This window comes from Lagenorhynchus albirostris, chromosome 17 (assembly GCF_949774975.1).
Source record: "Lagenorhynchus albirostris chromosome 17, mLagAlb1.1, whole genome shotgun sequence".
Taxonomy (NCBI): domain Eukaryota; kingdom Metazoa; phylum Chordata; class Mammalia; order Artiodactyla; family Delphinidae; genus Lagenorhynchus; species Lagenorhynchus albirostris.
The window spans coordinates 35,238,430-35,265,654 of NC_083111.1; the positions used below are offsets into that span (position 1 = coordinate 35,238,430).

Below are 27,225 nucleotides of genomic sequence, written 5' to 3' on the forward strand. Positions count from 1 at the left end.
ACTGATACAACCATGTCTCACTTTTGTTTGGATCAGTCAGCAAACGCTTTTTGGAAACCCCAAATTTTCCACACCTCCTACCTTTCGCGCTGCCGTAGTCTCGAAGCTGCCGACACCGCTCCTCAGGCCGCGTCGTCAGGGGAGGCGGGTCTGCGTGCTGCTCCTCAAGCCGCGTCGCCATGGGAGGCGGGTCTGCGTGCGGACGCGCGGCTAGCGCGCAGAAGTCCTCGAGCCCCGCCCCCACGGGCCCGCCCGGAGGCTTAAACCGCAACCCCGCGGCTCGGGAGGGCGTTGATGCCCGCGCCAACACCAGGCCGCGCGTGGGCTCCGGAGCGCGGCATGGAGGCCCCGGCCTAGGTGGGGCCCGTGGCCCTATGTCTTCTGGCTGCTACGCCGGTCCTGCGCACGATGCGGGGCAGCAGCCGCCGGGCGGTGGGCGCCCGAGGGGCCGGGAGGCGAGCCGGTGCCCCCAGGCGGGTGTGGGCATCCTGTCTGCAGCCAGCGTCCCCGAGGCCGCGCTCAGGCCATGATCACTCGGTGAAGCTCCGCCCGGACAGCACGGCCGACTCCTTCTCGCGCTCTGAGGACCTGTGCGCGCTGCAGGACTCGGTGCCTCTGCCCTCCGTGCGGGCTTCCCTGAGGGAGGGCCTGCTGGACTTAACGCCGACCGCCTCCGTGGGGTAGACTGGGCGCCACTCCTGAGCACCCTCTGCCCCTGATCTGTATCCAGAGCTTCTTCCAGCCACGGCTTGTCGAGACAGGTTTGTACTTCCCGCTTCCAGGGGCCCTCGTGTGGGCGCTGAGAAGCGGGGTATTAAATGGTTAAAGGTGGAGGGTGGGCACTAGAACCGGTGCCCAGTGCCCGGGTGTGCGTGCACTAGACGGGGCGTGCGGCCTAGGACTCCTGCCAGCTCGGTGACCCCGGCCGGGTGCCTTAAGGCTTCAAGGTCTCTGTGTTCTCATCTGTAGCATGGGCTTAACAGGACCCAGCCTCCGTGGCGGTTACAAGGATGCACTGTGTTAATGCTTCTACACTCTACAAAGTAGAACACTTAGCACAGTTTGGAGTATCGTTAATTGTTGCACAGATGTTACCTGGATGTTACCTGGATAAACTAGATTTTTACAAAGTGTAGCCAAATTCCATTCCATAAATAATAGCTTTGGAAAGAATATGTGGTGATGCAAAGTTGGAAAAAGCTGGTTTTCCTTCCGTGAATGGCTTCACTGTGTTGGGAGAAGAGGCACAGAAGAAATCAAAGTAATTAAACATGGGGTGAGTTTTCCCGATAGGGGACTCTAGTGCTTTAAAATAGACTAGATAATCCTAGGGATAATCTGAGGGTAGAACAGACCAATGCCTCATTTCCAATCTGGTACCCTGGAAGAAAGCAGTGTATTTCCTTTGAGGTCTTGAGAGGTTTTTCTTCTGCTTTGTTTTGGTTTTGGTTCATTTTGTAATCAACCTTATTAAGGTATCATTTACATACAATAAAATGCAGACATTTTTAGTCAACGGTTCAGTGACTTTTAATTAATGTATACATTTGTTTAACTACCACCCCCATAAAGATAGATAACAATTCTGAAACCCTAGAAAGTTTCCTCCTAGGCTTTTGCAAAAGTATCCCCATCTCCCACCCCAAGGCAACCACGGATCTGTTTTTTATCTTTAGAGATGACTTTTGCCCAGTTTAGAATCTCATGTAAGTTGAATAATACAGTGGGTGCCCTTTTGATCTGGCTTCACTTGCTCAGCATATGGTTTTTGAGATTCATTCATGTTGGGATGTTTTAAACCAGGACTTTAGCCTGGGTGGCTGATGTTGTCTGAAGGCACCTATAGGTACATCTGAGTCTCTGGCATTGTCACTGTCTGTTCTTGGCTCAGTATTTTCAACTTTACTAAGAAGCACAAGGTTGAAGTAAGGAAGATCATTGTCAGTATAATGGAGGTGAAGTGGGTTCTGTTATATAATATTCTCAGCAAAAATTGACCTGCTTGGAATCATCGTGTTGATAATTGACAAGGATTCTCTTCCTCCAAAAGCCTTGATACTATAAAACTTCTAAAGGACGCTGTCCTAGGACCCTTCTTTTAGTTTTCATATTTTGGGAAACATTTCTGGAAAATTCAAATGCTCGCAACCTGAAAGAAGCAATTATTCACCTGAAGGCTAACTCTGCTAAAGTTGAGTTGTCCGACCGTTACATGCTGATAGAACCCAAATAGCCTTGAAAAACAATGCTCTCTTATTGGATATAAGCATATAGATTGTTTAAGGTGTAGGTGTGTATGCAGTAAAGTGAAAAAACAAAGAATCTTTGATTTCCCTTGCTTGGTTTTTTTTATTTTTTCATTTAAGTTTCTATAGCGTATGCTAATAGCTCAGGGAAACCTCAGGTTAGTTTTAGGTCCACTCTTTACATAAATGTTGAAGTACTCGATACCCACCTTTTTTCTACCTTCCTTCTTTTCTTCCATCTTTCCTTTCTAACTTCTTATAATCCATTATACTTAATCCTGCATTTGCTGAGGTGGCAATTAGTGTAGGAAAATACTGTGAAATTTTGCTGTTCAGAATGCATGTTGACCAAATTCTATATTGAGAAAAGGTCTGAATTTACCCAGAGTAACCCTTTCTCAGAGTCTTTGAATAAACGCCATAGAAAGTGGGCTATATATAATATCCTGACAGGTATGTAGAACTCATAGCAATTGCCCTAAAGAGCTTACCTAGCGTAGATGCATATGAATGCATTTAATGATTGTTTTATTGGCAGCAGTGCCAACATACACAGTCTGTTTTGTTTTATATCATTCTCATTACCTGCTGTTTACCACTGTATATATACATTGCTAATGGCGTGGTTTCTATGGCTTGTGAATTTCACGGCCAAATAATATGTAATTTATTGCACACTTCAGTGTAGAAGATGGAGACTCCATAACTTTTCGTGTGCTCTTTGCCCCTTTGGAATGTATTACACTGAGATCAGGCAAAGTAATAAATTTATTTCAAATGTGCGTGATAGCTAAACATCAATTAGGACTGATGGGCAATATTTCTTCTTCCAGCAATATAACAGTTTTTAAAGACTAAGCCATTGAACGTGGAGTCACTGAACATGGGACTCAGTTCACTGGGATCCTTCTTAGAAAAATAAAGGACAACTTGAATTGGATTTGTGTGGCTTATTCAAGTAGTAACTAATCAGCTACATCTTGGTGAACTTAATTTGTCACAGTCGTTTGGTATTTTATTAACTCTCTTCCCCTTCTTCCCCTGACTCTCACGAGAACGGATCATGAGTATCTTAAAACATATTAAGTCATTTTCCATCCCTGTTAATCTAACTACAAAAGCACACTTTCCTTATCCAATGTAACTTACTGTCTTTTAGAGTGGCTGGGGTTTTAATTCTCTACAAAATTAAAACCAGCAAAGAGAAACATTTTCAAGGAGCCACCGCATTGTAGCGCTTTAGAAAGAAAACTTTAGAATTAAGGGCAACTATATCATTTTATAGCTAAAGCACCTGAGGCCTAAAGTAGGCAGGTAACCATCGAGGTCAGGGAAGGGGTAGAAGATGAGGTTTCAAGCTGAGGAAGAGTCTACAGGGACTCAACCTGAGCAGGTCAAAAACTGAAAGGAGACCACAAATGTTCTGGGAAGGCTGGCATCTGGCCTCAAGTGTGGCATTCAGACAGGGAGTGGGCCCGGGGGGAACTGCGCTTCTGCAGTAGGCAGAGAAGTCCACCTCCCCTCCGGAAAGTGCCACTGACATCAGGGAGTTGAGGGGAAAGAGCAATGAATTCCAGTCCACCTGAGAAAGCAGGCCAGTCTGATTAACTCTGAATTTAGGCTTATTTCAGATACTTCTTGAGAAAGAACTTGGACAAGAGCAAGTCCCATGCAGCCTCTTTTAAATCCATGCCCAGTATTTTCTGGTGGAGCTGCTTAAACCCTCCAAGTGACTCCAGTATTTTAATTTCACTCTGTATTTAATTCCGACAGTTCTATGATTGACTATTTAATGGGCAAATGAGTAGGGTCACAAAAGAGTGTGAATGTATTTTACAGGATGAGGATGGGCGGAGTGGAGCAGTCGAATAGGACACCGATAAAAACGGATCTTGGTAAAGAAATACGTCTATTAGAAATGGAGAGGAGTTCGCAAGGAAATTAGTGCCTGACACCACGCCCTTCTCTCTGCATGTTTAGAAGCTAGTTTCTAATTTTATTTTCATAGGAGATGTGCCTGTGATGAATTGTCTTTTACCTCCACACTATTTATCACATGGACATATTGTGAAGTTAGTGTGAGAGAAAGCAAGTATTAGAATGTGTCTTGCAAGGAGCTATAAACACTTCTTGGAACAATCTAGGGTAGAAGGAAAAGGAAAGGAAGGTGGAAACAAAGGAGAAAGACAGCTAATGATGCTGGAGTCTCTCGCTGGGCTTTGTGGTATCTTGTTTTGAAACTAAGTACATAAAGTCAGAACCTGACTGATTGTTTCTTGATCACGGTTTGTTTTCATTTTTGTTTTTTTCTTGCTCTCTCATCAGTTATTCCAGCCAGTGCCAAGTCATTTTCAGTTTCATTAAGCATGCCTGTCTTGTTTCCATTTGCATTATTCATGCAAACGTTGATTGAACTGATGACCCCGAGTTATCACGGAAATAAGTGGATAAACCTAAATAAAATCTAACAGCACAAAAGAGTAATAATAAAATATATCAAAAATTAGAATGCATTAAAACAAATGGAAGAAGAAAAAGTAGTAAAAGAAATTTAAGATCTCAGCATTGCTTGAGAAGCAGTAAAAGAGCTAATAAGTCATGGTACATGTGTAACTGCTACTTGTGTAAAATTAACAAGCTAATATAAGGGAAAAGGGAATTTGAAGAAATCTCAAAGGAAGAAAGAAGAGCAAAAGGAACATAACAAGGTGGGACAAAGAGTAAACAAGGAGTAAATGGTCTGTAAGAAAATACATTAACTGTAAATACTCAAATTAAAGGACAAGGATTATTGAAACAAACAAAAAACATAATTCTATGCCACCTACAAAAGATAAGAGTCAGATTGAAAATGAAAGGATTCAAAAGTTATGTCATAACAACAATAAGTAAAATTGAAGAAGATTTTTTAATGTTAACATAGATTTGAAAGCAAAAAGTATCACTGGCGATAAGGCAGGATAATAAAACCCACTGTTACTTTACAAAGAATATATTATAAATCTAAACTTCAATGCAATATATGAAGGGAAATTCCAAAAATCTAAGTAGAAATAGAAAAATCTAAATTACCTAGATCAGAAACATAGAAACACAACAACAAATCAGCAGATTATAGAAGATCTGAATACCATCATGAAAAACTTTGGCCTAAATTTACATAAAACACCGCACCAACAATGATGGAATATATATATTATGCAGAAATTTTTAGGTGCACATGGCACATTTATAAAATTGACTATATTCTGGTTATAAAACAAGATTCTGAATAAGCAAGAAATTTAAACCTATATAACCAATATTTTACCAAATAGTTGGATATTAAAAACATACTTCTGATCATTACGTAGGTCAAAGATAAAGTTGCAATGGGAATTAGAATTTTATTAATTCAATGATAATGAAAATATGCCATAACAAAACCTGTGGGTTGCAAATAAAGCTGTGGTCATAGAGAAGTTTATGTATTCCAGTTATACTCTCTAAATATAAAAGGGAAAGGAATAAAGCAACTAGAAGATAACCTGTCACCCTGAGGTAGGCAGCTCCTGAACTGTACCTGTTGGGGAAGGCAGGGCAGAACTTCAGGAGGCCAGCTGGGAGCATGGTGAACACCATGTCAGGAGCAGTCTCCAAGAAAGAGAATTTAATGTACAAAGGGATGACTAAAATATATTTAAGAGCTAGCACCCTGACCACTCTTAAGGATGACTTATGTTGCTGGGGAAAAAATAAGAAGTGCTCGATGTAGAAGGTGAATAGCTTTATAATTCCCAGGAGAATCTTGGTACCAGGACCACACAATGAAGAACTTGGAGTCCCCATGGCTAATCCAGCAGACAGAAAAGGAGGAACAGAGATGCGAGAGAAAATAAAGGGAACTCTTGGTGCAATTCGGTGCTGCTGCAGGCCCAAGTCCAGGTATGTGCTCTCTATCTCCACATCTTAAATAAAAGCCACCATGTTCCTCAGTCTTTCAGGTACTTAGAATTTCTCTTTAGAACCTGAAAATGGGGTCAGGTTTCCTGTCTGCATTGCTAGAGTACAAAATAGAGGCAGGATGTTTGAAATAGTTCTCCATCTGGCAGAGGAGGCCTTGAAGCTGTGAGCCACTCACTGCAAACCAGCAGGACATGAAGGATTCTTGAGCAGATCTGAAGCTACTGGGAGGCCTTTGAGGAGTTAAATCCCATAGTAAATACTGTACCTTCAATGGCCCCTTCTCCCTCTCTGTCCAGTCTTCCTCCACTCCCGTGGGGGCCCAAAGGGGTTTAATGAGCACTCTTTGACTTGTACTTGGTGGTCCCAGAACTTGACGTGGGCTTGGAGACTTCCAGGAAAAGTCTGCCTTCCATCTACTGGCTTGGGTTTCTTGGGCTCTCTGCTCCAGGCTAATCCCTTCAACCTGCTTTTTCCATTTCTGCCAATAATCCCCCTCTCCAGACCTTCCTAATGCTCTTCTGGGGTGGGAGGAGACTTACTGAGGGCAATGTTTATTTCTAGAGGGAGAGGTGACCACATGACTTCACAGTGGCCGTCCCCTTGATGATTCAGTTTCTGTCTAGATTAGTCGTGGGTGTTTGTGCACCCCAGCCTCACCCCCAGGAGGCTTTAGAACACTGTCCTTATCTCAGCACTGAGCCTCTCTCTAGCCTCCTTCCCTCTCTCTCCTTACCCATCTTTACCCACAGACTTGCAGGCTTTCTGGACCTCAGAGGAAGATAAGCACTTCACAGAACCTCTGCTACAGAACCAAACATATTGAAATGACTCTTTACGAAGATACTGAAACAACAGAAAAAGAATACATGACGATTGTTTCTCCTGAGGGTTCAGTTACCTAGGGGGCCTTTAGCAATCTTTGATTGATAAATCTAACCTTTCCTTCCTTGGCAATAGTTGATCACACTGTGAGGAAAACAAGTTAGAGAATGGAAAAATAATATTTGGATTTCAACGAAATAATAAAGATGCAGGGGCTATCTTTGACTTTTGCAAGGTGAGAAGACAGTTTACATGTTGATTATTTGATGGCAGGAATCCCTTTTAAAACAGGGCCAGTCTGCATGATGCCTTTAAAAATCAACCTTTTCAAATATAGCCATAACCCCCACAAGATTTCTTGATTTCTCTGGGGTCAGATAAACCGTCACATCTCACAGTGGTGCCCTGTACATGAAAGTGATAAACATAACCTGGAAGCACAGCAGTGGCTAAAAATATGGAGCTGGTAGCCATTCGTTGAAATTATTTTTTGCTTTTAATTCATTGCATAAAATGCTAATGTCCAAATTAAGGCAGGTAGATCTTACCAACCGTCAAGAGCTTCAACCCTGCTAACAGCTAAGTATGCACTTTAAAACCCTACTTTGACTGCTCCAGAAACTTACTGGGTTTCTTTAATGCCTCTTTTACTATTTCCTTTGTGTCATTTTGTTTTTCTTTAAAAACACAGCTGTGTGATCTTGGGGAAGTTATATTATTTCCTTGAGACTTGGTTGCCTTCTCTGTGCATATCTGGGTATAATTTTAGTATTGCTCAATAAAATTTTTGTTGATAATGAAAATATTCTATATCTGTACTATGTAAAGCAGTATTCAACAGCTACATGGAGCTAATAAACATCTTTGAAACATGGCAAATGCAAATGAGGAACTGAATTTTTAATCTTATTTTTAAATTTGTTTAAATATAAATAACGCCACGTTATTTATATTTAAATATAAATATATTTAAACGCTAGCATCTATTGACAGTACAGATCTACATAATATTTTAAGGACACTCTCCACTCAAAAACTCTACCATTCATTAACTCAACCTAAATATTTTTGCCCCCTGACAAACAGAAAATAATTTATGCTTCCCTTGAAATTATCTGTCAAGTCCTTTATCAGTTTGGGGACATTATATTCTTAAAATTCACTTTGCTTTATGAAACTTTAATAATGTTGGAGTTCCCTGCCCTTGGTACCACCTTTGTGATGATGGGAAATATTGTGGATGATCAAGGACCATTTCAAGAGATCATGGAGAGAAATCTCCTTTTGGATTTAATTTCATTATGAGGATGTCAAAATGCTACATTACTTAAAATAAAACCCATACCGATTTTATGCTAAGTTATATGCTACATGTAGCTGGAAAAATGTTAAAAAGGTTTTTTAAAGAACTGCACATCTGTTTCTGAAGCTGATTTGGCTGTTCAAGGCTTGCTAGCACTTTATCCATCTCAGTACTATTTCACTTAGTAAACAAATGCAGTTGCCATAATTGCTGCATTTGTGTCTGTGTTCCCTTCTAGGCTATATGTTTTTGAAGTTAGAAACTATATTTATATCACAGCCCTTATGTATAGCACAATATCCATTGCTAATTCAGATTGTGTTTTAACATATGAGACAAAATGTAAGACTTTTATTATAGTCATAAAGATCTAGCAAACCAACCAGAAAATAAAAACTAATTTTCAATAGGTTGGCCAAGAACAAAAAAGAGAGGAATACCTAGTGCAAAATCATATCTCTAATAACTACTGTTGGATTTAGAGCACACACATGCTAAACTTATTTTAAAATATCTTCTCATCAAAGATTTGAGGTTGGACCAGAAAATATTATATCAGAAGTGAAAATAATTATGTGGTCTGACCAGCGTGGATCATACAAAGTAAGTGTATACTATATATAAACTAGATAAACTACGAGGGCCTACTGTATAGCACAGGCAACTATATTCAACACCTTGTAATAACCTGTAAAGGAAAAGGATCTGAAAAAATAAATATATATATCTGAATCACTTGGCTGTACACTTGAAACACAACATTGTCAATCAACTATACTTCAAGTAAAACAAAACAAAACAAAGTGTAAAGGGAAGTATAGTTTTATAAATTCACCTCTGATATCCAATGGACCAACTGAAAGACAACAGAAAGTACACTTTCTAGGAGACAGGACATGGCCAGCAAACCAGGCCGTTACCCTCGGTAACGGTCATACCTGCCAAAAAATATACAGACTAGCCTGCATTCATGAATTCATAGGAATTCTTCATTTATCTGGCATTATTAGGCAATGAGGTATTGTATGTTAGGAAAATTTTTTTTTTAATAACAAATTTAAGAGGAGTTATTTTAACCTTCACTCGGTAATGTTTTTCTAAAATTAAGAAATGTATCCACTGGTGTATCTAATGTTTCCGTGATAACTCGGGGTCATCAGTTCAATCAACGTTTGCATGAATAATGCAAATGGAAACAAGACAGGCATGCTTACTGAAACTGAAAATACATGGCACTGGCTGGAGTAACTGATGAGAGAGCAAGAAAAAAACAAAAATGAAAACAAACCGTGATCAAGAAACAATCAGTCAAGGTCTGACTTTCTGTACTTAGTTTCAAAAAGAGATACCACAAATCCCAGCGAGAGACTCCAGCATCATTAGCTGTCTTTCTCCTTTGTTTCCACCTTCCTTTCCTTTTCCTTCTACCCTAGATTGTTCCAAGAAGTGTTTATAGCTCCTTGCAAGACACATTCTAATACTTGCTTTCTCTCACACAAACTTCACAATATGTCCATGTGATAAATAGTGTGGAGGTAAAAGACAATTCATCACAGGCACATCTATGAAAATAAAATTAGAAACTAGCTTCTAAACATGCAGAGAGAAGGGCGTGGGGTCAGGCACTAATCTCCTTGCGAATTCCTCTCCATTTCTAATAGACGTTCTTCTTTACCAAGATCCCTTTTTATTGGTGTCCTGTTCCAGACTGCTCCACTCCACCCATCCTCATCCTGTAAAATACATTCACACTCTTTTGTGACCCTACTCATTTGCCCATTAAATAATCAGTCATAGAACTGTCGGAATTAAATACAGAGTGAAATTAAAATACTGGAGTCACTTGGAGGGTTTAAGCAGCTCCACCAGAAAATACTGGGCATGGATTTAAAAGAGGCTGTGTGGGACTTGCTCTTGTCCAGGTTCTTTCTCAAGAAGTATCTGAAATAAGCCTAAATTCAGAGTTAATCAGACTGGCCTGCTTTCTCAGGTGGACTGGAATTCATTGCTCTTTCCCCTCAACTCCCTGATGTCAGTGGCACTTTCCGGAGGGGAGGTGGACTTCTCTGCCTACTGCAGAAGCGCAGTTCCCCCCGGGCCCACTCCCTGTCTGAATCCCACACTTGAGGCCAGATGCCAGCCTTCCCGGAACATTTGTGGTCTCCTTTCAGTTTTTGACCTGCTCAGATTGAGTCCCTGTGGACTCTTCCTCAGCTTGAAACCTGATCTTCTACCCCTTCCCTGACCTTGATGGTTACCTTCCTACTTTAGGCCTCAGGTGCTTTAGCTATAAAATGATATAGTTGCCCTTAATTCTAAAGTTTTCTTTCTAAAGCGCTACAGTGCGGTGGTTCCTTGAAAATGTTTCTCTTTGCTGGTTTTAATTTTGTAGAGAATTAAAACCCCAGCCACTCTAAAAGACAGTAAGTTACATTGGATAAGGAAAGTGTGCTTTTGTAGTTAGATTAACAGGGATGGAAGATGACTTAATATGTTTTAAGATACTCATGATCCGTTCTCGTGAGAGTCGGGGGAAGAAGGGGAAGAGAGTTAATAAAATACCAAACGATTGTGACAAATTAAGTTCACCAAGATGTAGCTGATTAGTTACTACTTGAATAAGCCACACAAATCCAATTCAAGTTGTCCTTTATTTTTCTAAGAAGGATCCCAGTGAACTGAGTCCCATGTTCAGTGACTCCACGTTCAATGGCTTAGTCTTTAAAAACTGTTATGTTGCTGGAAGAATATTGCCCATCAGTCCTAATTGATGTTTAGCTATCATGCACATTTGAAATAAATTTATTACTCTGCCTGATCTCAGTGTAATACATTCCAAAGGGGCAAAGAGCACACGAAAAGTTATGGAGTCTCCATCTTCTACACTGAAGTGTGCAATAAATTACATATTATTTGGCCATGAAATTCACAAGCCATAGAAACCACGCCATTAGCAATGTATACAGTGGTAAACAGCAGGTAATGAGAATGATATAAAACCAAACAGACTGTGTATGTTGGCACTGCTGCCAATAAAACAATCATTAAATGCATTCATATGCATCTACGCTAGGTAAGCTCTTTAGGGCAATTGCTATGAGTTCTACATACTTGTCAGGATATTATATATAGCCCACTTTCTATGGCGTTTATTCAAAGACTCTGAGAAAGGGTTACTCTGGGTAAATTCAGACCTTTTCTCAATATAGAATTTGGTCAACATGCATTCTGAACAGCAAAATTTCACAGTATTTTCCTACACTAATTGCCACCTCAGCAAATGCAGGATTAAGTATAATGGATTATAAGAAGTTAGAAAGGAAAGATGGAAGAAAAGAACGAAGGTAGAAAAAAGGTGGGTATGGAGTACTTCAACATTTATGTAAAGAGTGGACCTAAAACTAACCTGAGGTTTCCCTGAGCTATTAGCATACGCTATAGAAACTTAAATGAAAAAATAAAAAAAACAGCAAGGGAAACTCAAAGATTCTTTGTTTTTTCACTTTACTGCATACACACCTCCACCTTAAACAATCTATGTGCTTATATCCAACAAGAGAGCATTGTTTTGCAAGGCTATTTGGGTTCTATCAGCACGTAAAGGTCGGACAACTCAACTTTAGCAGAGTTAGCCTTCAGGTGAATAATTGCTTCTTTCAGGTTGCGAGCATTTGAATTTTCCAGAAATGTTTCCCAAAATATGAAAACTAAAAGAAGGGTCCTAGGACAGCGTCCTTTAGAAGTTTTATAGTATCAAGGCTTTTGGAGGAAGAGAATCCTTGTCGATTATCAACACAATGATTCCAAGCAGGTCAATTTTTGCTGAGAATATTATTATATAACAGAACCCACTTCACCTCCATTATACTGACAATGATCTTCCTTACTTCAACCTTGTGCTTCTTAGTAAAGTTGAAAATACTGAGCCAAGAACAGACAGTGACAATGCCAGAGACTCAGATGTACCTATAGGTGCCTTCAGACAACATCAGCCACCCAGGCTAAAGTCCTGGTTTAAAACATCCCAACATGAATGAATCTCAAAAACCATATGCTGAGCAAGTGAAGCCAGATCAAAAGGCCACCTACTGTATTATTCAACTTACATGAAATTCTAAACTCGGCAAAAGTCTGTCTCTAAAGATAAAAAACAGATCCGTGGTTGCCTTGGGGTAGGAGATGGGGATACTTTTGCAAAAGCCTAGGAGGAAACTTTCTAGGGTTTTAGACTTGTTATCTATCTTTATGGGGGTGGTAGTTAAACAAATGTATACATTAATTAAAAGTCACTGAACCGTTGACTAAAAATGTCTGCATTTTGTTGTATGTAAATGATACCTTAATAAGGTTGATTACAAAATGAACCAAAACCAAAACAAAGCAGAAGAAAAACCTCTCAAGACCTCAAAGGAAATACACTGTTTTCTCCCAGGGTACCAGATTGGAAATGAGGCATTGGTCTGTTCTACCCTCAGATTATCCCTAGGATTATCTAGTCTATTTTAAAGCACTAGAGTCCCCTATCAGGAAAACTCACCCCATGTTTAATTACTTTGATTTCTTCTCTGCCTCTTCTCCCAAGACAGTGAAGCCATTCACGGAAGGAAAACCAGCTTTTTCCAACTTTGCATCACCACATATTCTTTCCAAAGCTATTATTTATGGAATGGAATTTGGCTACACTTTGTAAAAATCTAGCTTTTTGGGCCTTACAAATCTTAACAGTTAACCTATTGCCTCCACTGGAATTTGGAAAAAACTTATTTTGAAAAGGAATAGCTGAGACTTGACATTTTTTGTGTGTGATTTTCTCTTCCCCTAAGATAGAAGTGAGTAGGAATGAGAAACACATACATAAAGAAAAATAAATTATCTTGCTGCCTTTGCATGGTTATAATTTATAGGAGGCCCTTTTCAACAATAATCTATTATCAGAATCAATAAAATATAATCTCCATGAAGGCCAGGCCAGGATATTTGTCCCTTTTTCAGCAGATTGCAATACAAACCACATTCATGGATATGCTTCTTGATGATCTTTGTAATACTGGAACAGTTGACCATTTCCTCATGCCTCTTCACCTTAACTTCAACCTGGTTTTTCACCAATGACCTCACAGTTCCTTCTCTATCACTTGGTTGTGGGCCTCTTTTCCAACTCCAACTCCAACTCGCATTTCACTCTGGCACCAAAGGAAGACTCACACCTTCCTGCTTTTTAGTCATACCTCAAGGTCATTACCATATTGTGATCACCCTGAAGAATAGCCAGACAATTGTTATTTCAGAGCCATCTGACAGTTTGTAGCTCTAAAAATTAACTAAGAACCGCATTTGTCAAAAATATCCTAGTTTAAGATTTTGGTAATACAGCAACAGTAATTCCGAAGTCATTTATGACAATCAGTGTGGGAAGCACCCTCCTTCAGGAAGATCCTTTGCCATACAATACACTTTCCCTGTCTGGTAATAAGGAAGAATGGCCGAGGAAAGTAACCTTTTGTGGAAAGAAATACTTGGCTTTGAGAAGGCTTGAAGTTCATACATTTTTCTTGAATTAGATTCCCCATTAATTACTTTATCCACAAAGAGGTAATTATCAGAGTTATGTAATCAATTAAGGAGATGCTACTCCACATTCTTTCAGCTTGTTGACCTTTCTCACTTTATTTCATGTGGCCATCTGAAACATCAGTGATTTACATGCCTTTTTTTTTTGACAGATTTCTCTGTGTGTGTGTCCCCATGATGAAAACATCATTAAAGTAAAATATCATGAATAGACTCTTAAGAAGCAGAGTCTACTGAAAGTCCTGGAAAATATGAAAGCACTAATATTCATGGACAACTCTACACTCTGAAAGTTACTCCAAATTTTGTTGATCTCTCTTTTGTCTAGGAGTTTTTCATATTTTCTACCACGATCATTTGTTAGTTTTATAATTACATAATAAAGGCATTACATCATACAATCTTTTGTTATCCATTGCAGTTTTAAAACTATTCCTTTCCTTGTCCTCAGCAGATATGTCATAGATTACTAGTACACAAGCAAAGACTTTCAACGTAACAGTACTTTATAGTGAGAAGAACTATACTGAGCTATCTCTATCCTAAGACAATGCACTAGGAAAGCACTAGGAATTCTTAAGCACTAGGAATACAGAGACGATCAAGGGGCAAGTTCCTTGCCTTCGAGTATACATGATCATTATAGCAAATGCTTAAATAGCACTTAGTATGTAACTCACCACAGCAGTCTTATTATCCTCCTTTTTAATAGGTGAGCAGAGGAAGCCACAGGGAAGTCATAGGGTAAAGCCAGAATTTGAACCTAGGTAGACTAGTACACTCTCCACGGCTTTAACTACTACATTAGTGTATATATATATATATATGTATATAACTCCAAGTATTCCAAAGTTACAAAACACTTATCTACCAAAACTCAAAAAGGAGCACACAAACTTGCATAGAAAATAAACACGTGGGCTTCCCTTGTGGCGCAGTGGTTGAGAGTCTGCCTGCCTATGCAGGGGACACGGGTTCGTGCCCCAGTCCGGGAAGATCCCACATGCCGCGGAGTGGCTAGGCCCGTGAGCCATGGCCGCTGAGCGTGCGCATCCAGAGCCTGTGCTCCTCAACGGGAGAGGCCGCAACAGTGAGAGGCCCGCATACCGCAAAGAAGAAAATAAACATGTAAAAGTTCATAAATAAACCACAATATAACCTGCTCCACATAATATACTGACTGCAGTGTCCCGGGCCTCTCCCATCCTTAGGTAGCCGGAAATTACAACAAAATAATACTTTTCACCTTTGGAAGCCACACCATCTCTCATACCAACCAACCAATTACTTCCTTAGAATTGGAAATTAACCTGAATATCATAAAAAATATATATATAGCATTAGTGATGTAGAATCTTTGTTTAAAGACAATAACTTCAATAGCAGAGGGAACTTTACCATTGCAGGCTTCCGATAACCTCTATATTTCTCAGATTTCATGCTAAATCATAAAATGCCATATTGTGTCTGAAGCTATTTTTTTCAATAGTCCATTTTCTTAAATGGACGAGCAAAGCCGTAAATACTGAGGAACATTTTGGCTCCCAAATCCTAAAGCCATTCTGATTATGCCTGGGTGATCATGGGGACGTCATCGGAACTACCAGAGGACTGGCTGAAATACCAGTGTTCTGGCCAGCTTACAAATCAGAAATTATACAGAATCCAATTTTATTTTTTTGTTAAGTAATTCCTATGAGGCTGTTGGGATGTCAGTGTAAAGTCCTTTCATGTGTAATCTTTATCCATTAGATAGGGAACAATGCCAATCCCCGTCATAAATACTTTCACAACCTGACACTGAAAATCCATTGCAGGGCATAGGACCTGCAAATCCACTCATTCAGACAATCCACAAATATTCATTTTTAAGTCTACTATATGCCAATAATGTACCGGCCTCTCAGATGCTAAACGATGCTAAATGCTGAAACAGACATACTCAGTTCGGGCCCTCCTGGAACTTATTACCTACAGAAGTGCCTTCACTGTAAATGGTCAGGTCTCAGCCAATGCTATTATCATCAGCAGGTGACCAAAGGATAGAGCTTGCTTCCCTTCAGAGGTACAAAACAGTTCTTACACCTGAATGGGATGCAAAGAATAATCTGACTTCTGTTCACCAGGGGATGAATTGAACTGTCCTTGCGGAAGAGATAACAGATGGTGTGAACCCCAGATCCTAGAAACGGGCCAGGCACACGATAAGTGTTCAGCTTTTCAAAAACAAATGAACAATCACTTCCTCTCCTAGATCTTTACACCCTTCTTCTGTTGGCTACTTTCTCTCAGCTTATAAACATCCTCAAATACACCCACTTAAAAAAACTCTCAGACCTATGATTCTTTGGATATTCTTGTGGATAACCTAAGTCTCTACCATGCCTTCAAACACCTGTCCTCCCAAAAGCCCACATCTGTACCTTGGGCCCAGACCTGTCTACCAGGCCCCTCTAAAGCACTGAAGATGAAGTAAGATCCTCTCGCCACCCCCAATCCCTTTCTACTGTGCTCTGTATCTCTCAAAAAGATGCAGCTGTAAACTGTCACCCACGCTTGCTGCCCTCCCTTTTCTAACTGGTCACCAGGCCTCACCCATTCTCTCTCAGATCTGCAAAACCCGGTCCCACCTTTTATAACTTAAGTGGGACCCTTAGATTACAATTCACCCTGCACCCAATCAACTGCCTTCCACATGGAGGTCCAAGTGAGCCTCTAAACCAGAATTCCATTTCACTGTTCTTTGGTGTTTCCCGCAGCCTTCAGGATAAACATCCAAACTTCTGACAGGACAAACAAGGCGCCTTTCTGTTGGGCCCCACTAAGTTTTCAGTATCGACTCTCATTTCTTTCCCAAACCCTGAGTTCCAGTCCTGTACATTAGTTTTGCCATATTTTCTTACATTTCTCAAACTTCAACACACACTGCTTTCTCCTGCCACCCCAGGAGCTTCTACATATCCTTAGAAAGGACGGCACTTCCTCCAAGAATCCTACCCTGAACTTGCCCTTCCAAGTTTCTGTGCTCTGCAAAGGGGAAAGATGGCGGGGAGGGATACATTAGGAGTTTGGCATTAACATATACACACGACTATATATAAAATAATCAACAAGGACCTACTGCATAGCACAGGGACCTCTACTCCATATCCTGTAACAAAGTGTACGGGAAAAGAATCTGAAAAGGAATGGATATATGTATAACTGAATCACTTTACTGTACACCTGAAACTAACACAACATTGTATATCAACTATCCTCCAATATAGAATAAAAATTAAATCAAAGAAAAAAGAGATTCTGTGCTCTGTAGCAGCAGAACTCACTTCTTCCAGAGCACTGACTCCTGTGCTTGTGTTTACTTGCTGCCCAGTAGAAGGGAAGATTACCTAGGGCAGAAGCATGGTCTCCAGCAGCCCTTGGTTCTGACAACTCATTCAAGTGCCAGGATACTTTACACACATAACCTGCTTAATTAATTCTAAGAACCCACAGAAAGAGTGGTTTTTAATGTCATTTTACAAGTGTGGGGATTGTAGTGCAAAAGAAACCTGTCCAGGCCACAGAGAGCATAAGCTCTGGAATTCAAACCCTAAGCTGCCTTGACACCGGTGCTCTTCCCACTATATATGATACACCTATTGAAAAAAAATTTTTTTTTCCTGAGCCCCGTTTGAATGGAAAGGAAATGAAGCTGGGATATATCCATTTCCTAATCGCTTTGGTGTGTACCAGGCAAAGTCATTCAACAGACCAGGTAACATCTGTGCAACAATTAACGATACTCCAAACTGTGCTAAGTGTTCTACTTTGTAGAGTCTAGAAGCATTAACACAGTGCATCCTTGTAACCGCCACAGAGGCTGGGTCCTGTTAAGCCCACGCTACAGATGAGAACACTGAGACCTTGAAGCCTTAAGGCACTCGGCCGGGGTCACCGAGCTGGCAGGAGTCCTAGGCCGCACGCCCCGTCTAATGCACGTACACCCGGTCACTGGGCACCGGTTCTAGTGCCCACCCTCCACCTTCAACCATTTAAAACCCCGCTTCTCAGCGCCCACACGAGGGCCCCTGGAAGCGGGAAGTACAAACCTGTCTCGACAAGCCGTGGCTGGAAGAAGCTCTGGATACAGATCAGGGGCAGAGGGTGCTCAGGAGTGGCGCCCAGTCTACCCCGCGGAGGCGGTCGGCGTTAAGTCCAGCAGGCCCTCCCTCAGGGAAGCCCGCACGGAGGGCAGAGGCACCGAGTCCTGCAGCGCGCACAGGTCCTCAGAGCGCGAGAAGGAGTCGGCCGTGCTGTCCGGGCGCAGCTTCACCGAGTGATCATGGCCTGAGCGCGGCCTCGGGGACGCTGGCTGCAGACAGGATGCCCACACCCGCCTGTGGGTCCCGGCTCGCCTCCCAGCCCCTCGGGCGCCCGCCGCCCGGCGGCTGCGACCCGGCAGCTGCGGCCCCGCATCGTGCGCAGGACCGGCGTCGCAGCCAGAAGACATAGGGCCACGGGCCCCAGCTAGGCCGAGCCCTCCATGCCGCGCTCCGGAGCCCACGCGCGGCCTGGTGTTGGCGCGGGCATCAACGCCCTCCCGAGCCGCGGGGTTGCGGCTTAAGCCTCCGGGTGGGCCCGTGGGGGCGGGGCTCGAGGACTTCTGCGCGCTCGCCGTGCGTCCGCACGCAGACCCGCCTCCCATGACGACGCGGCTTGAGGAGCAGCACGCAGACCCGCCTCCCCTGACGACGCGGCCTGAGGAGCGGTGTCGGCAGCTTCGAGACTACGGCAGCGCAAAAGGTAGGAGGTGTGGAGAATTTGGGGTTTCCAAAAAGCCTTTGCTGACTGATCCAAACAAAAGTGAGACATGGTTGTATCAGTGCATTTTAAAAGTAGTTAAACTCCCGCAAAGTGTCTGTGCTCGCTCCGCCCAGGAGAGAGCGTGAACTCCGTGAGGGACACAGGAAAGGCTGAGTGAACGTCTGCCTGTGGACCCTTACCTGGTGCACAGGTGTGTGAATTTCCGCGGAGAGCTCTTAATTTCTGTCGTTTCTGCTGACTTGACACGGTGGTTGGCAAACGGTGACGTGTTCCGTGCATTCAGGACATGATCGTGGTTCCTAATAATCACTTTGTTTTGTCCTGACACCTCCACAGAGAATTTACTACTGAATATCCACTTTAGAGAAGAGAAACTGAGGCGTAGGAAGTGAAGTGACTGAGTAAGAGGAAGGACTCAGACAACTGGTGTTAGTAAATTAACCCTGCAAGGAGGCCGTTAGCCTGCGGTGGCTCTAGCGATGCGGCCGCCTACTTAAACCAACCAAAATCTAAGCCTGTCAGCGCCTCAGGGTGACGAACAGCGCTGAGGACACCCAGTCACAAACCACCAACTAGGCGTTAAAGCCATAGCAAATCACTCTTTTCCTTGCTTTGCTTCTGCCCTTTTAAAATAAACATCTCTGCAGCTCCTGTGGCTGGAGTGCTCCTCACCTCTTCCGCTTTGTGGTGCCTGAATTGAATCTATTTTTGCGCACATAAAGTGTTAAAATTTTAAATATGCCTCAGTTTGTCTTCTAAGATTGGCCGTAGAAGTTGGATTTGTGTCCAGTTTCTAGAGCAGTGGTCGTCCTCTGGTCAGGCCTTAGGCGTTACGTGTACAATGTTCCTCTTCTACCACCACCTTCTGGATGCCTCCACCCACTACCAGCTCCCATGCATCAGTTCCCCTAGGTGTGGTCAGCAATGGGTTTTACATGCAGCGTGCTCACATTATAACATCCGCAGACACTCCTCCGTCCTCCAGCCAGCGTGTGAAGTGAAACATTACCATTCCTGTTGAAGAGTCTCAGGGGTGACCACTTTCCCAAGCACAGCCACTCCCCAGCTGACCCTGGGTAACCCCTCCTCTGAACTTGGTCTCCATCAGTGGCATGGATGTCTTTCTATGTAGGCTACAATTTTAAGTATTCTTAAACTGCACATCGTATTCTATTTTGTTTTCTCTTGTTACTTGCTTTATTTAGTGTTATCTTTGCTAGGTCCATCCATGCTGACACGTAAAGATCTGTCTAGTTCATGTACTTTCCTCGCTACGTAGGATTCCCATGTAGGGAAATCCGATAATTTATATGTGCATTTTCCTGTTGATGGACATTTAAATTGTTTCGAATTTTAAGTATGAGTTCTTTTTAAAAAAAATTTTATATCCTTTTTAAAGGTTACTTTACATTTACAGTTATTACAAAATATTGGCTATATTCCCTGTGTTGTACAATACATCCTTGAGCCTGTCGTACACCCAGTAGTTTACATCTCTCACTTCCCCACCCCTGTATTGCCCCCTCCTCCCCCTCCGCACTGGCAACCATTAGTTTGTTCTCTATATCGGTGACTCTCCTTCTTTTTTGTTATATTCGTTCAATTGTTGTCTGTTTTAGATTCCATATATAGGTGATATCCTACAGTGTTTCAGAGTTCAACAGACTCTCACGACAGAAGCCAAAAGGTAAGAGCCATTTTACATTGATAAAAAGCATTTTAACTATGTAGAAGCAGAAAATGAAAAGAAAGAACTTTGCATTACATTTAATAAAAGCTTAGGGAGATCTTTGTGGTATATTAGTGAACTTATTTGTGGAAATTTAGCCATGTACATTGTGTTGGAGAGGCACCAAGAGTTCAAGGACTCTCACAATTTGAGTACACAATTGCCTTACTTGTAGGCATGGTGGCAGCCATTTACATAACAGTGATTTGGAGGATGTTGTGTTAGTCAGCTCTTGCTGTGATAATGCTTTGGAACAAATCGACCCAAAACTCAGTTCCATAAACAAGAATTTATTTTTCTTGGACCTATTGGCTAGCTGCAGTGGCTCTCTTTTAGACCTCTAGATGGCTGGTTTTGCTCCGTGTTTTGGGTCAGTTTGAGGTCTGTAACACACATGTTCCTCTGGAGCCCAACTGTGAGGCCGCAGCTCCCAGGCCCTGTCTTCTCACAAAGTTCACTGAAACATAAGAGGTGAGCCCAACTGCACAAGCCCATTTAAGGCCTCTGCTGCTCATTGAAGGCCATCATGTCTGCTCACACTTCATTGGCCAAAACATGTCACAGATCTAAGCTGTATTTAGAATATGTGTATTTGTTTAAAGTTGGGTGCCCTCACAGAAGAATATTGCCTTTTGGACAGTGTTACCTTAGCATTTTCATTGGCATTTGCAAACGTGATAAGCGCCGTGTGCACTTTTTCACCTTTGAGAACTTTCTGAAATTGTGGGACCATTTCTATTGGAAAAGAGGAAGGTACACTTTAGAACTCAACTCTAGTTATGGCATTGTTGGGAGAAGAATTAATGAGATAAGGTCAATACAAGTGAAAGATTTGGGATCACATATTCATCATTAACATTAGCATTCTACAGAACATTCCTGGAGAATTGCGATGCTTGCTTTATGTGATTTCTATCATAAATCATTAGAATTTGACCAAGACACTTCAGTGAAACATACATCATACAGCACATCGCATTTTAGTTTTTCCTACCACTCCACAACTTGTCATCAATACTTCACCATAACTCAGAAACAGAAACAGAAACTGAGTGAGTTCACTGTTAGCAGACGGGCTTCACAAGCAATACTAGTGGAAGTTCTTCAAATGATAGCAGACAGTAACTCAAGCCATACAAACAAAACAAAGAATGCTGACTAGAGCAGTTGTGTAGGGAATTATAAAAGATACTGTAATTTCAAATTTCTTCTCTTAACAAATTTAAAAAGTAAGTGCCTAACCAATATGACTATATTTGGATTGTTCTCTATATAACATAAAAAAAATCATATATTTGATGATATGGCACAACGAAGGCAGTGAGAACAAAGCTGTGTTAGAATAAAAATGACAGTAGATCATAAGCTGAATCCGCAGGAAGAAAGGAAGAGAACCAGAAATGGTAAATAGATTACCTGACAAACTCAAAAATATTTATTTGCTCAACTTTCTTCTCTAAGCTCTTTGAAAAAATAAGCTTGTGAGAAGTAATTATTATAATATGTTGTTAAGTATGTAACATATATAAATGTAATAAAAACAAAAAAGAGGGGAAGGCATACAGCTCTATAAAAGTACAGTTTCTGTTTCTATCTGGAATGAACCTAGTAAAAATCTGAAGAGATTCTGAGATGTATTCCATAAGCCCTAGTGCAGCCATTACTCAAACAATGTGGTTAAAAATCATTAAAGGAATTACATGTTACAGCAGAAAATATCTACTTACTATAAAAGGAAAATGGAGGAACAACAACAATAACAAAAAAACAAAAACATGAGACATGTAGAAAACCAAAGGTAAAATGATAGACATAAATAAATCCTACCATATCAATAATAAAAACTAAATGTAAATGAATTAAACAGTACAATCAAAAGGCAGATATTGTCGAACTGGGTATTAAAAAAGGTTTTCTATAGGAGACACTGCTTGGATTCAAAAGTCTAATGTGTACAAAGTAAAAGGATGAAAAAATATACATCATGCAAATAGCAACCGTAAGCATTGCTGAAGTGGCTATACTAATACCAGAAAAAATAGACTTTAAAACAAAACAAAAAGGTTACTAGATATGAAAAGGAACATTTTATGATAAAGAAAGGGAAGATACAAAAATCTTTAACATATTTGCCCTGAATAAAGTAAAACCAAAATACATGAAGAAGAAAATACCAAAATCCATGAAGAATTGAAGGAAGAAATAGATAATTGCACATCATTAGTTAGAGGCTTCAGTACTCCACAGTCAATAATGGATAGAACAGTTAGGCAGAAGATCAACAACGATATAGAAGACTTGGACGAGACTATGAATTAACAAGACCTAATAAATGTTTACAGAACACTCAACCAAACAGTAAAATACTCATCCTGCTCAACTACATGTGAAACGTTTTCCAGCATAGATGACATGCTAGGCTGTAAGAGAAGAGATTGAAACCCACATACATTGCTGGTGGGAATGTAAAATGGTGCGGCCATTTTACAAAACAGCTTGAGAGTTCCTGCAAGTGTTAAACATAGAGTTACCCTATGACCCAGCAGTTCCACTACTAAATATATACCTAAGAGAAATAAAAACTTATGTCTGCACAAAAGCTTGTACGTGAATGTTCATAGAAGCCTATTTCTAAAAACAAAAGGTGGAAATAATTCAAATGACAACCGGATAAATGAATAAACAAAATGCGGAATATCCATACAATAGAATAGCATTCAGCTATAGAAAGGAATGATCTACTGATCCATGTTACAACATGGATGAACCATGAAAGCATTATGTAAAGTAAAAGCAGCCACTCACAAAAGATCACATATTGTACGGTCCCATTTATATGAAATGCCCAGAATAGCAAATCTGTAGAGACAGGAAGTAGACGAGTGGTCGCCTAGGGCTGAGAGGGTTGAGGAGATTGAAAAAAGCTTGTTAATGTGTAATGGGTTTTTTGTGGGGGGACAGAAATCTAAAATTGGATTGTTGTGATGCTTACACAAGTCTTTTAGTGGTTACACTGAGAACCACTGAATTGTATACATTAAAGTGTTGAAATTATGGTATGTAAATTACATCCCAATAAAGCTGTTAAAATTATGATAATTTTATATTTATAAATTTGAAAATTCATCAAAAATGACAAATTCTTTAAAAATGCAAGCTAACAAGACTAACCCAAGAAAGAAAAAATATCTCAAAAACCTATATCTACTGCAAAAGTTGTTTGTATAATTAAGTACCTTTACAGAAAATGATTTCCAGGGATAAATGGCTTTCCAAGTAAATTGTTCCAAATATTTAGGGAAGAAATATTGGTAATCTTACATAAAAATCTTCCAGGAAACAGAAAAGTATATATTGCTCAAAATATTTATAAGGCCAACATAAGCTTCAGATCAAAACTAAAAAGAATATTACAAGAATAGAATCACAGGCCAGTTTCTCTTTTGAACATGCATGCAAAATGTGTAAACAGAAGCACAAACTGTATCCATGGTATGTAAAACAATCATATATCACAATCAAAGTAGCTTTATTCTAGTAATGCAAGGTTGGTTTAATGTTCAAACATGAAACTGATCCCAGGAATGAATTAGAGTGGGAAAAAAGTCATTTAAAACAGAAGTCTTGGGACTTCCCTGGTGGTCCAGTGGTTAGAACTTGGCACTTTCACTGCTGGGGCCCTGGGGTCTAATTCCCGGTCAGGGAACTAAGATCCTGCAAGCCATGAGGCAGGGCCCCCGCCCCCCGCCAAAAAAAAAGAAAATAAAGAAGACAACCAGGAGAAGCACAAGATCGAATAAACATAACAGATAACAGCTTATGAAAAGTAGGTGAAGATTATAGAATATGCTAAAATTTTAAAACAAAAAGAAACATTTAAAGATTCAAGAGGATGTGACAAATATTGTACATAGGCAAAAAATAAAATAAAATAAAATATACGGATGATGGGAGCCCAAAAATCCAGATGCCCATGTCCTGTCTCTGAAGATTCTCATTCAGTGGGTTATGGATTTCCTCTATGTTTAAAAACCTACAGGTGTTAAAAAGCAGAAACTAACCACCATTGTAAAGCAATTATACTCCACTAAAGATGTTAAAACACAACCAAACAAACCTACAGGTGATTCTGATATGATTCACAGACAATGTAAAGCTTCTGCTTTACAGGAAATAATACCAGATTATTTTGTTATTTTATAGTTATAGTAACAGGTTGTACTATTGACCGGTAAGTCTGATGTCAAAATGCACTCCCCACTAGGGATATATAAGGAACTAATAGTCTCTACGGCTGCTTGGTGGCAGCATGCATGTATTGCAAGGGCAATTATTGTAGGAATCCAAATGAGTAGAACATTTTAGAATTGCAAGACTACATACAGATCATCTAGTCAAGCTTCCAACTATTATAGTTGTGAAAACTAAGGCCCATATAAAAGAAATGATTTATCTGCAAAGAGCGTTAGTGAAAGAGTATGAAATTAAAAATATCTCTGAACTTTTAATTTAGTGCTGTTTTTATTAATCTCATGTATTAGCTTAAACTTCAGTGTGACAGATTTGGGATTGAATTCTTGCTCAGATTTACTGATTGCGTGCCTTTTAGTAAGTTACTAAAACACTTTTTTTTAAAAAAAAAAAGATTGATTTATTTATTTTTGGCTGCGTTGGCTCTTCCTTGCCATGCGCGGGCTTTCTCTCGTTGCGGTGAGCGGGGGCTACTCTTTGTTACGGTGCGCGGGCTTCTCATTGTGGTGGCTTCTCTTTGTCGCTGAGCATGGGGTCTAGGTGTGTGGGCTTCAGTAGTTGTGGTTCACGGGCTCTAGAGTGCAGGCTCAGTAGTTGTGGCACATGCTCTTAGTTGCTCCGTGGCATGTGGGAGCTTCCCGGACCAGGGCTCAAACCCGCGTCCCCTGCACTGGCAGGCAGATTCTTAACCACTGCGCCACCAGGGAAGCCCTACTAAAACACTTCTAACTTCGCTTTTCACATATGTAAAATGGTGAGCCTTGGCTGATATAGAATATGAGATAACCTAGCACTGTTCTTAACACATACACGTAGTTAACATTTTTTGGCTCTCATCCCTCTTAAACAGCCTCTATCCTCTTAACAATGAAAGTGTGTTTCAGCTAGCAAAGCACCCCAGAGCTGACCACATTCTGGCAAGAGATATAGGATTCTTTTTCTTGCTGGTGGTTCTTTATACCTGATATTTGAACTGCACTGAAACACGAACATCTCTTGTTTATACTGTATCAATGGATTGATGAATTTGATAGATGAATTTTAAAAAGTAATATGCAGGGAAAAAAAGTAATATGCAGGAATGGAGCTGCCTTACTCTCAAGAAATATAATTCGATAGTGGTGGCTAAAACGATAAACAGTGTTTGGACAGGGAGTCCATATTGGATGTGAACTACTTGTACTCCCATTCGTCTATTAAGAATAAATAGAATCCTTTCAAAATCTGTTTTAAAGCGCAGTTATTTCCTTCTGACTCATTTAAGTTACCTGCAAGAAAAAGACAATCTCCTGAATCCTTGCTTAAGAGGCTTTTAATATAAAGCAGATAATTTTTTGCAACATTTCCCAAACTTTTCATTATCAAATTGGCTGAGGCTTCTCAACGATTATCATTTCACAACAATATCTCCCTTTTCACCTTTTTTAAAAGAATTGGCCTCGTAGATGTGCCCTTAAAACAGAGCTTCACTCTCAACTTATTTTAAATTTTGTATTCAAACAGTATGAAGAAAACAGGATCAGGGAATTTAGCCATAAAAGTGAATGGATTACTGATACATGCTACATCATGGATGCAACTAAGTGAAAGAAGTCAGGCACGAAAGGCTCTATATTGTATGGTTCCACTTATATGAAATGTCCAGCAGTGGCAAATCCATACACACGGAAAATATTATCCATTAGTGGTTTCCAGGGGTTTGGAAGAGAGGGAAATAGGGAATGACTCCTCAAAATGGGTGTATGTTTCCTCTTGGGGTGATGAAAATGTTTTGTAGTTGGACAGTGGTGATAGTTGCACAACATTGTGACAGTAGTAAATTCCACTGAATGGTACAGTGAATTGTAAAATGATCAAAATGGTGAATTTTGTGTTATGTTCATTTTACTACAATAAAAAGGAGAAAGAATTAGGGAAAGACTTAGAGTTTGGGAAACTAAGGTGAACTGGTCAAGAAAAAGACAGCTCTACTGTTCAGTGTTCTCTCAGCTCTCCCAGTGCATTGATCCTCAGCAAAAAGTAGCCTGAACTTGTCGATGATAGTCATTCAACACAGTCCAGGGAAAAGTAAATAAAATAAAACCCAACTCTTCTTCTTTAGCACATCTATGAAAGGTTAACTTGCTGCTCAGCCACGTGGACATTCATTGAAATCGTTTCACTTTAGGTGTCCTCTACTTCAGTACTTCACTCACAGCTCATTCACACATGTAGGCAACAGCATTCCTTAATTCGATGGAATCTGCAGTGCTGGTTGTGGTGGGTCTCATGAAAAGAAAAGGGAAGGAGGAAAAAGCCTCCACATTGACTTGGTGGTCTTGACGAAATGGATGCAGAAGACAGCTTGAGTGTCAAACTGGAAACTGTTATTTTCCTTTTCCTTTTCTTTTTATCTTTCCTATCAGGTCTTCTGCCCACTTCCCACCCCCTTCTCTCAAACAGGAAAGACACTAATTAGCTGCTTTTTTGTGTTTTTGGTAAAACACCTATTGTTTTGCGTTTCTTGTTGTTCGGTGAACATTATTGTTTTTACTGCCAAATGAGCTTCAGTG

At 40.6% G+C, this 27,225-nt stretch overlaps 1 protein-coding gene across 5 annotated transcripts in view; it reads left to right on the forward strand.

Moving 5' to 3' along the window:
- LOC132508361 (UDP-N-acetylglucosamine--peptide N-acetylglucosaminyltransferase 110 kDa subunit-like) overlaps positions 1–27,225 on the forward strand; it is a 162,041-nt gene that overhangs the window by 111,199 nt on the left and 23,617 nt on the right. The window contains exons 6-7 of one of the 5 annotated variants that reach the window (XR_009536550.1): positions 6,027–6,170; positions 14,040–14,279. The exons of 3 other annotated variants lie outside the window; for them this stretch is intronic. The gene's annotated coding sequence lies outside the window, so the exon portion shown is untranslated. Of the gene's footprint in view, positions 1–6,026; positions 6,171–14,039; positions 14,280–27,225 lie in introns of those variants that run through there. One more of the 5 variants, XR_009536551.1, reaches the window with a different exon arrangement.